Here is an 11,734-nt window from a genome sequence, read left to right as displayed (position 1 = left end):
TTTTTTGAGTGAATTTACTATACCAATAAATAAAGGGAATGGTATGGAAATAGTTTATCTAGGTTTTAAGTAAACTTTTGATAAAGTATTTCATAGTGTGTAGGAAAGGTTGAGAGAGAAGAATTAAACAATAATGCAGTCAGATTAGTGGGGATTCAGGGTTGTTTGGTTGATTATCTAGACTTAAGACTACCATCCCATATTTCTGCTTCCTTTGGTACTTGAGGCCGTTTACATGAGGTGCCTCTTCCCTTTCCTCTCATTTTCTTCTTAATTCTGCAGTCTGGCGTTTGATCTCATCTATCTGAAATTGCTCTCTCTGAAGCTGCCAGTGATCTCTTAATTGCTAAATCTAATGATCTTTTTTCAATCTTCATATTCAGTATCCATGTGACAAGCAGTCTGGGGGTGGGGGTGGGGGGTTGTTCCTAGAGATCCATGCTTGATCCTGAATTATTTTATTTTTCTGACAATGACCCAGATAAAGATATAGGTATGTTTTACACTCATTAGATCTGCAGATGAGGCAAAGCTGGGAGAAATTGTATGGGGATCCCTAAGGACCTTGACAAGCCTTAACCCTGGGCCAAATCCAGTCCAGTGAAATCCAGTAGGGACAATTGTAACATCTTATACTTACATTTCAAAAAATGAATTTCATAAGTGTAAGATAGGGAAGAGCTTGATCTGGAAGGACTTTAGGGTTCACAAAGTGATTAACATTATGGAAGCCTCCCGGGATCCTAACTAAAAGAACTAAGTAAAAGCCTTAATAAGAATAACAATGAGGATGGGACAGGGGTGAGAATAACCTGCAGCCACTAGGCTTCCATTCTGGGGAAGTTTTTTGAGCTTTTCCCCGCCCTCCAGCAATGCTAGTAGGACGCTACAAAGTTGTGCAAGTTGACTTTTGGGCTTCCCAGAAGAAAAAAAAAAATCTTTGCCCATACACTTTAAAGTTAAATCTGCATTATGTATTTATTACTTGTATTATTATTATCATTAAGTCTAAACAATCAACAAAACAGTAACTCAATGCCCCGGTTTCTGGGATGGAGGATTTCTGCTGGGCAGATATTCCCAGAGAAAATTCCCCCGTCAGGCTCTTACAAGCCGCTTAGAACCGAATCCAATGGGCGCGGGCCCTGGCGTCCTGCTGGCTCACCTCCTCCAGCTGGCTCCGCCAAGCGTCTCTCCTCCTTCCCCCTCTTTCTCCTCCTCTCCCGCCGTTTTTCTCCCCATTTTCCTAAGGCAGAGAGGAGGCCACGCCTCTCACGTGCGACGCGGAGGAGGGGACTGGCAGTCCGGAGGCCGCCGCCCACACACCACGCCACAGCGTGCCGCCAGGGACGCGGGCGGAGCCGCAGCCGAGGAGACGTCGTTGGCGCCACTGTACGCCCGGGCTACGGGGCCCCGCCTACTGGCGCTCTGGAAGCCCAGAGGGTTGCTGGGATTTTTAGGCTGGAGATGGAGGAGACCTTGACTTACTCTGCAGCCCGGACAACGAGGACGGGACACGACTACCGGCAGCACCGCCGGGAGCGCCGGAGCCAGCACCGCTACGAGCACCGGCACCGACACCCAGATACTCCAGGCGAAGGGCAGGCCACTGGAACCTGGGACGTCCGGACTACAGTGCCCAGAGGGCTGTGGGAGGCAGGGAGGGCTGCCCAGAAAGGAGGGGAGAAGGCAAACCGAGGAAAACTACATTTGAAAAAGCTAGAGGAATAAGGTCGTTGTCTTATTGCTCAGGACGCAGCGTTCCCTGTAATGAAGCGCCCGGCCCGGCCCTGACCCACTTCTGACGTCCTAGACCGTGAGACCTGGCGGCTGGGCAGGGGACACCACCGAAACCAAACTTTGGCTTGTTTCAATCCAAAACCCAAATAAATGAATAAATAAGTAAATGAATGAACGGACAGAAGGATGGATGGAGAGAGAGATGATAGAGTTAGAGAGAGAGAGATGGATGGATGGAGAGAGATAGATCATAGGGATGGGTGCATAGATGACGATGATAGATGGATGGAAGGAGGGAGAGAGAGAGATAGATATGAATAGCTAGATAGATAAAAACCTTTTTTTATGCTAACAACCACTGCTGCCCCCTTGCCCACTACCCCCTTGGCCGTGTGTCCTTTCTCTTGATATGGATTCTGTATGCACTTATATGTACAGATCTCATGAAGTAACCTGAAAAGAGCTGTGCCAACCTTTGTTGTTTAGTTGCGTTCCTTGTGTCTGATGCTTTGTGATGCCCTATTGGGGTTTTCTTGGCAAAGCTCTTGCCACTGGTTTGCCTTTTCCTTCTCCAGCTCATTTTATAGATGAGGAAATTGAGTCAAACAAGGTGAAGCCTAGCTCACAGCTAGTGTCTGAGACCAGATTGGAATTAGGTAAAATGAATCTCTTGACTCCAGACCTGGTGCTTTATCCATTTTGCCTACTAGCTGCTCCTTGCAGAACTCCTTGTCCTCACCATTTGGTTGTGTGCTCCAGGATCAGGGGTTATTTAATTTATTGTATATATTTCATTTTCACATATCTTTTTAGTACCTAGCATAGTGCTTGGAATTCTGGAGGCACTTGTTAATTGATTAATTGATCAGTTGGTTCACTTGTTTAGGAAAGGTGGAGAACCTTCTGAGGATGTCAATCTTTTTTTTTTTTTTAAACCCTTGTACTTCGGTATATTGTCTCATAGGTGGAAGATTGGTAAGGGTGGGCAATGGGGGTCAAGTGACTTGCCCAGGGTCACACAGCTGGGAAGTGGCTGAGGCCGTAGGCCTGACTCTCAATCCACTGAGCTACCCAGCTGCCCCCGTCAATCTTTTTTTTCCTGATTTATGTATCTAATTTTTATTTAAGTATTTTTCCATGATTACATGATTCATGTACTTTCCCTCCCCTTTTCCCTTCCCCCCTCCCAGAGCTGACAAGTAATTCCGCTCAGTTATACACGCATTATCACTCAGTGCCTATTTCCATATTAATCATTTTTGTAATAATCTTTTAAAAGCCAAAATCCCACATCCAATACCCATATAAACAAATATTTTGTTGAAGGCTTTTTCTTCATCTGTTGAGATAATCCCGTTAGTTTGGTTATTGATATGGTCAATTATGTGGATGGTTTTCCTAAAGTTAACATCCTTACATTCCTGGTATAAATCCCACTTGGTCAGAGTGAGTAATCCTTATGATAACTTTCTATAGTCTCTACTGGTATTTAAGATTTTTGCATCTATGTTCATTAAGGAGATTGGTCTATAGTTTTTCTCTGTTTTTGGTCTTCCTGGCTTGCGAATCAGTATCATATTTGTGTCATAAAAATATGATTCCTTCTTTGCTTATTTTGTCAAATAATTTGTGTAGTATTGGGATTAGTCGTTCTTTGAATGTGTGATAGAATTCACTTGTGAATCCATCTGGCCCTGGGAATTTTTTCTTATGGAATTCCTTGATGACTTGTTCAATTTCTTTTTCTGAGACAGGTTTTTTAAGTATTCTGTTTCCTCTTTTGTTAATCTAGGCATTTTATATTTTTGTAAGTTTTGCTCATTTCACTTAGATTGTCATATTTATTGCCATATAATTGGGCAAAGTAATTCTTAATAATTGTCTTAATTTCCTCTTCATTAAAGGTAAGATTGCCCGTTTTATTTTTGATACTGTTAATTTGATTCTCTTCTTTTTAAAATTAGATTTATTTTATTTGTTTTTTCAAAGTACCATCTCCTAATCTTGTTTATTAGTTCAATAATTCTTTTTACTTTAAGTTTTATTAATTTCTCCTTTAATTTTTAGGATTTCCAATTTAATTTTTATCTGGGGATTTTTAATTTGTTCTTTTTCTAATATTTTTAGTTGCAAATCCAATTCACTGATCTCCTCCCTCTCTATTTTTTTGATATAGACACTCAGAGATATAAAATTTCCCCTGAGTACTGCTTTGTCTATATGTTTTGATATATTGTCTCCTCATTGTCATTCTCTTCAGTGAAATCAGTAATTGTTTCTATGATTTGTTTTTTGGTCCACCAGTTTTAAAGAACTAGATTATTTAGTTTCCAATTAATTTTAAATTTGCCTCTCCGTGATCTTACTAGTTATGATTTTTATTGCATTATGATCTGAATATTTACATTTATTATTTCTGCTTTTCTGCATTTGTTTGCAATGTTTTTATGCTCTGGTCAGTCTTTGTATATGTACCCTGTGCTACTGAAAAGAAGGTATATTCCTTTTTGTCCCTGTTCAGTTTTCTCCAGTTAATCTTTCGATTAACTCTTATTTTTCTATCATTTCATTCACTTCTTTCTTATTTATTTTTGTTTCGATTTATCTAGTCCTGATGGGGAAGATTGAGGTCCCCCACTAGAATGGTTTTACTATCTATTTCCTCCGTTAGCTTCTTCAGTTTCTCCTTTAGAAATCTGGATGCTATACTATTTTTTGCATAAATGTTTAGTAGTAATATTACTTCATTGTGTAGAGTAACTTTTAGCAAGATATAATGTCCTTCCTTATCCCTTTTAATTGATTTTTACTTTATCTTTGTCTAATATCATGATTGTTACTCCTGTTTTTTTTTTTAAATTTTAGATGTTGCATAATAAATTCTGCTCCAGCCTTTTACCTTTAATCTGTGTGTTAACCTGCCTCAAATATGTTTCTTGTAAACATATAGTAGAATTCTGTTTTTTAATCCACTTTGCTATCTGCTTCTGTTTTATGGGTGAGCTCATCCCCTTCACATTCAGAGTTATGATTACTAACTGTGTATTGCCCTCCATCATAGTATCCCCTTTAGATCCTGCTCTATTCCCTTTCATTCTGTTTCCTCTCACCAGTATTTTGCTTTTTATCACATCTCTATTTCCCCCTCCCTTCAATTACTTTCCCCTTCCCTTGTCTTATTCCTTTTCTACTCTATAAGGTAAAATATAATTCTGTACCCCTATGAGTATATTTGTTTTCCCCTAACTCTAAGACAGTTACGATGAGAGTAAAGTTTAAGCATTGTAAGAATTTAAAAATTGGGGTTTTTATGCTAATATGAAAGTTCTAAATAAATATCGTGGTCACTGATTTTAAAAATATTACAGCTTGTCAAAATGACTTTTAGTAGCTTTATTTACAAAGAGATGGAAAGAGTGAAAGTAGAGAAATGTAAGAAGAGGGTAGAGAAATGTCTAGCCTATCACCCTAAGTGTTTCTCCAGTGTCTGACTCAGCCCCAGCAGGGCTTGGTAACCTTCAGCCAGAGAACTCAGTGGTGTCTTCAGCAAAGGTTCCACCAATGCAGTCTTCTCCAGGAAAGGAAGGCCTCTCTGGAACCAAGCTCTTCAGAAGCCAGGAAAGGTAGGCCAGCCACTCACCCAGCAAGCCAACACAGGATCCAGGGAAAGAGTCTCCTTAGTATTTAGCTTACCAACTCAGAGTCTCCCAAGACAAACTCCAATGGAGAAGAGTGAAGGCCAAGTCCAAAGGAGAAGGCCAAAAGACCAAGTCACAAGGCAAAGTCCAAAAGGTGAAATCACAAAGCAAAATTCAAAAGGCAAAGTCAGAAGGCAAAATTCAAAAGTGAAGTCCAAACAAGAAGTTTCTTGGACAGAAAGTTCAGGACTTTTTATAGTTTTTTTTTCCAGATCACTTCCTGTCCCTTCCCCACTTTATGGGAACTAATTGCAGTCTTTCAATTTGCCTAGCACTCTCTCGGGGCAGGGCAATGGCCTCTGGAGTTGTCACCCACTTTAGCAAGTGACTTGCTAAACTCTCTTACTTAGTGTTAAGTAGGATTGCTTAAGTTTTTGATTGATTAATTTAAAAGTTGCTGATTGATAGACAAAGAAAGTTTGATTCACTCTTCACAGCATTGCCCATCACCATCCTTATCCTTCCCTCTCTAACATGATTTTTCATGCCTCTTTATGTTATATAATTTATCCCATTCTATCTGTTTCTTTGTGCCTCCTTGTTGGTTCTTTCACTCTTGTATTTGTTTTGTGGCTTTTTTTAATGGGTTTGCTGAGGTTAGGGAGGTTTGCTGAGATTCAAGGGTGAGACCCTCCCTTTCTCCTTCCCTCCCCACTCCTCCCCTCCACTCTATCTTAGAACTCATACTATTATCAGTTCCAAGACAGAAGAGTAGTGAGGACTAGGCAATTGGATTTATGTGCCTGGTCCAGGTTCACACAACTAGGCAGTGTCTGAGGCCATCTTTGTTTTGTTTTGGAAGACCTCCTTTGGAAGGTATGAAGAATCCCATTAACACTGTATTTGACATTAGAGAACAACTGGTTATTGTATGAAGAGTATCTGGTCTTTTTCCTTACTGGCCCATTAATACCCCATTTAGGGGCTAGGTTTGGTTTGAGTTATAGTGGTTGTAGATGTGATCCATACTATTGGGTTGGAGCCGATGAAAGGGAGAGATCTGCCACAGACTGTAGAAGTGGAGAAAGTTCTGAAAACCAGGGCCGGGAAATCTTGGACAGGGCCATCATACCAAAATTGAAATAGGGTCCCTGGAGAGGAAGCTTGTGCATCTACCTGGCATCCCCTGCTTCCAGGAACCCTTCAACCCTAGTGACAATGGGCATAGAGAGATCTTGGAAGAACCTTATATTTCCCAGTAGAAGAGACCAAACATAAACCTCTAAATCGGTATAGGGCAGTGATAGCAAATTGTTTGGTACTTTTATTTTTTAATTTTTAAAAATGTATTTTTTAGAAAAATTTTCCATGGTTACATGATTCATGTTTTTACTTTCCCCTTCACTGACCCCCCCCCCACCCATAGCCACCACACATTTCCACTGGTTTTAACATGTGTCATCAATCAAGACTTATTTCCATATTATTGATCGTTGCATTGGTGTGGTTCTTTCGAATCTTCATCCCCTGTTTGGTACTTTTAAAGGACCCCGTGCCATGCCCTGCCCCCAACTGCATGCCACCCCCCCAGCTACATGCAGTGCCCCACCCACTCCTGCATTTGGGGCGGGACCAGGCTCTCAGCCAGCCAAGCCAAGGGCCCGCGTGTGCCCAAAGAGAGGACTCTCTGTGCCATCTTTGGCTTGCACGCATAGGTTTACCATCATGGGTATAGGGAGTGAGAGGTGCGAGTTGAAATCTTGACCTTCCTACGGGGTTCACTAGAATGTTAGTTCCTTGAGGTTAGTGACCATTTCAGTTCTTTTTGCTGTTCTGATACATCTTAGAAAATTGATGAATCCATTGATCACAGCTTACCAAGATTTGGACATAGAAATGGCTAATTACTCTTGTAACTTTACCCAGGTGAAGAAGCAAATGTCCAAAGATGCCTCTGGGAGAGTGGTTAGAGAGCTTGCTCCAGAATTGAGAATATCTACAGTCAAGGCCCACCTCTGTCTTTATGGTGCTGGGCAGAGCACATCATTCCCCAGAGCTTTAGGGACTCTCTTAAGACCCAGATTAAATTGCACACAAGTAGCTGATCAGCACTGGTAGCTGGCAGTTGCCCTATACTGGCGAAATTGTAAATCCAGCCCTCTGCACCCCTGACCATGAGGTACTAGGGGGCTGGAAAACATCTTCCCTGCCCCCCACCCCACACATACTGCCTACCTATGTGATGCCTATTTCTTCATATCTAAAATTAAGGAGACTCAAGATTGAATGACATGGTTTTATGGAAAGATAGCATATGGGGTTTCATATCAAGCAGACCCAAGTCTGGATCCTTTTTATCCTACGAGCTCAATAACCTTGTGCAGGGCACTTAGTCCCTCTCACCATCCATTTCCTCCTCCTGCTGTAGCATTGCCAAGCAGGAATTTTCCCCCTTCGCTGTCTGTCCCAGCTTCCACTCCCAGACTGATTTCACATTTAATTTTCTCTGTCCCAGCTAAACTGGTTTCCTTACCATTTCCACCATCCTGACCCTTCCAATAGGCTCTCTCCTCACATTCCTGAAAGTTCTGACTCTTCACCCTGACCTCTTAGAATCTTCAGCTTTCTTTTGGGATCTTCCTCACACCTCAGACTTTCTTGTAGTTTTTCATTTGTTTATGATGAATTCTGCACAAACCTTTGACTTTCTAGTTTTCTTCTCTTTAATGGGCCATACATTCTCATCCATACCTCTTCATTCTGCCTGGTATCTTCTTCCTCCTGTTCTTTTCCTCTTCTGGAATCTTCTCAATCCTCTCTTATCTGTTAACTGAATTTTCTACACTAAAAGCTTTAAGTTTTTCTTACCCCTTGTGTTGCCATGGCCCAGAACTTGGACCCAGGAGGGCTAGACTCTCCTGGCCTCCCTCTTCCTGCCAAGGTCTGCTATCCTTGAATATGCCTGTTCCCACCCCTTCCTAGTGTTATAGTTTCCCTTTATTGTTCCTGCCTCCTTCCCACTTGGATGTTTCTGGTTCAGCCATGGTACCTTCAGACATTTCCTTAAACAGGCCAAAGAAAAGGCCACATTTCAGCATTAGTTAGGTTTTCACATTTTGGGGGAAGCTCCATTTAGTCCCAGCTGTGAACCTTTATGGTATCCTTGGGATTAACATAGAGCAGAAGTTCCTGGAGGGCAGGGGCCATGTCACTGATATCTATGTAGCCCCAGCATGGGCATCAATGGCTTGAAAATAACAAGTACTTAATGCTTGGATTGAACAGAGCATGTTGTGAGACACTGCACATTCAGTCAAGGGAAAGAGTGGAGTGAGATACTAGTGGGAGGTCCTGGAGCATTTGGGATGTAATGGAACCAAAGGCATAAATTGCAAAGTGAGCTTTGGTAAGGAGGGTTATCTAATTCCCTAAGAACATGAAAGATGAATGAATATAGTTTTTTAAAATCTTTACCTTCTGTCTTATCAAATTTTAAGAAGAGCAGGAAAAGCTAGGAAATTGGGATTAAATAGTCCAGGGTCACATAGCTAAGAAGTATCTGAAGTCAAATTTGAACCCCGATCCTGATGCCATCCAGTGAGCCACCTAGCTGCCTCATAAATACATGGATTTTGAAGAGTGAGAAAACTTACATCTGGTGGCTTGAAACAGTTAAGATGACAATAGAACTGGGGATTTGAAGAGGAAGAGGTTTGGATAGGAAGCTGTGTGTGCCATGCAGAATATTGACCTTATTTCCTTCCTATCCTTGATCCTTAGGAAGGAGCACTGTGCTGGTCCTTGACCCCCAAGCCTTTCTAAACCTGGCCCCAATGCATACCGTCCCCCTTCACTCTCATCCCTTAGAATTCTGAGCACCTTTTAGGTTTTGTGCTACCACAGCCTACAAAAATGATTTCCTTAACACCCTCCCCAAGAATCTTCCAAAGTTCCTTCTTATTCTGCGTGTACTTTTGTGTGTGTGTGGGGGGGGAGTGGGGGTGGGTGGGTAATGTTCCCTTTTCTCACCTGAATAGTTTGGAGGTTCTTTAAGGGCACAGATTGATTTTGGATATTGTTCCCTAGTGCCTAGCATAGTGTCTGACATATAAGGACTCAATAAATTCTCCTTGGATGAAATTAATGTTCTCTTGCCACTTAGAATTGCAATGGGAGAAGGGAAGGAGCTCAAGCAAGACAAAAGATGGATTTGCAAAAAGTAATTGTGAAACATTAGGGCCTCATTCCAGATGTGTTGGGAAACCAGGGAGTCCACAGAATTGGTAGAAGCACTCAGAGTAAGGAAGAAATTCCTCCCAATGCAGAGGATCATTTTCCTTTTGGTGTGTTATTCATAGAAGGTTCTCCTTTCTGAAGGGCTAATTCTTTGAACACCTCAGGCGACTCCTTAGGTTCTTTCATACTGACTTTATGTAGGCCCATTTCTAGTGCTTGGGGATTTAAAAGCAGGAAAAAAAACACTGATGGCTTATAAAAACCAATCAGAATTCAAGAACCCTCCTCTGCATTCTCATTGGAATCATGTGTAAGCATTCTCTAAGTAAGACTACCATCTTTTTGCCATTGCCTAGGTTGACCTTTTGTCTTAAAAAGGGCCCAATCCCACCGACTATCATCACTTTGATAGCACTTAGGTATATGTTAAGCAAAGTCCAGGTTTTCTATTCTTTGGAACCCAGGCCAACAACAAGAGATCCAGTTCCTTTAGGAGGGGAGTCTCCGTGTACATTAGATTTTGGTTTAGGATTTGCCTAGTTACTGAAACTGGGTATTACAGTGAATGACACCAAACTGAAATGGTTAAAATAGGTTTTTCTCTGTTACATGGCTTGGTATCTTTAGAGTACAATGCTAGTGGAACTTGAGTGTGTTCTGTCCATGAACGTGGTCCAGAGGAAAGGGGGAAGGGGAACTTTAGTAGATACTATCAGTGACTCTTAGTTGGGAGAAAAAAACCCCAATGATCTAAGGATTCTCTTCTTGACCTTGAAGAAAGCTAGACTTGATAAGACTTCTCTCTTTGAATTTGGGCTGGAGAAAAGTGGGACCTCAGAAGAATTCTTATGGTGAACTTGGGCAAGAAGATGGTAGAACTTCATTGGATTCTTTCAGTGGTCTTGGTGAACAAAGAAAGAGGATACTCATGTGCATTCTCTTGTTGAACTTGACCTGTAGAAAAGTGACTTAGAATGGATTCTCTGAGTAAACTTCTGCTGTGGAAGGGGGAACTTTTGTAAATTCTCCAAGGGAATTTAATTTGTAGAGAGCGACTTTCTCTGGTTTCTTCCTCTAATTTGGGGGGAAGGAAAAGAGAAAGGAGAAGAAGAGAGTGAGATGAGGGAAGAAGGGAAGGAGAGGGAGTGTAAAAGAAATGGGCAGGAGGGCTCCAGGGCCTCCTGTAGCTCTTAGCTTTAGAAAGTACAATCCCCAATCAAGGAGACAGAGAGCTCCTTCTCATTTTGGCCAGCAGGGTTTGCCTGAAGCTGGAGCTTGAACTGTTTGTCCTCTTCACAACATTCAGACTCTCTGCCTTCAGAAGGCAAGAAAAACACAACCTATAAACACAACCAGAAATAGGACCCATTAAACTCAATACAATCCCTTTCTGTGGGTACCAGCTTCCTTCCTGTTGCTCCTTACGTGAGCATCTTTCCAGTGACTGCCAAGTATTTCTATGTTTGCTTGTCAGTTGCCTTAACAGAAAGATGGCTGCGTATTGGGTTAGAGGACCTGCCTACATGCCAATTCTAGTGATTCACTTGCTATTGGTAGGATGTTGTCCAAGTTCCCTCGCTGGACTTTCTCTGTACCAGGAGATGATTCTTCCTTCATCCTTTGTGTTTTCTCTCATCAGGATGCTGTTACTTAATTACCTTTCTCATTTCTGACCCCTTAACTGTCATTATTGGGTCAATTAGGTAATGAATAGGGGCATTTGTTAAATGATTGCTATGTGTCCAGAACTGAGCCAGGTGCTGGGAAACACAGAATCCAAGACTTAAGCTAATACCCTCAAAGACCTTTCATGCTAGTTGGTCCAGGGTCTTCTGTAAGAGAAAGTTGGATGTGTCTATGGCCATGTCTGCCTAACTCAGGTTCAGAATAATATCAGAGAATCCCAGAGTTGGAATTAGGGGACATCTAATCCAATTTGTACCTGATTCTCTTCTCCAATCATTAATATATCTAATAATCATTATTATTATTGATATATTAGATATCAATATTATTAGATATTGAAATATCTAATAATAATTAATATAACTAATAATCATTAGTCAGTTAAATGGCTCAGTGGATAGAGCACGGGATCTGAGTTCAGTAAGACAAATTCA

Source organism: Gracilinanus agilis, chromosome 6, assembly GCF_016433145.1.
Source record: "Gracilinanus agilis isolate LMUSP501 chromosome 6, AgileGrace, whole genome shotgun sequence".
Taxonomy (NCBI): domain Eukaryota; kingdom Metazoa; phylum Chordata; class Mammalia; order Didelphimorphia; family Didelphidae; genus Gracilinanus; species Gracilinanus agilis.
This window is presented reverse-complemented; position numbering follows the sequence as displayed.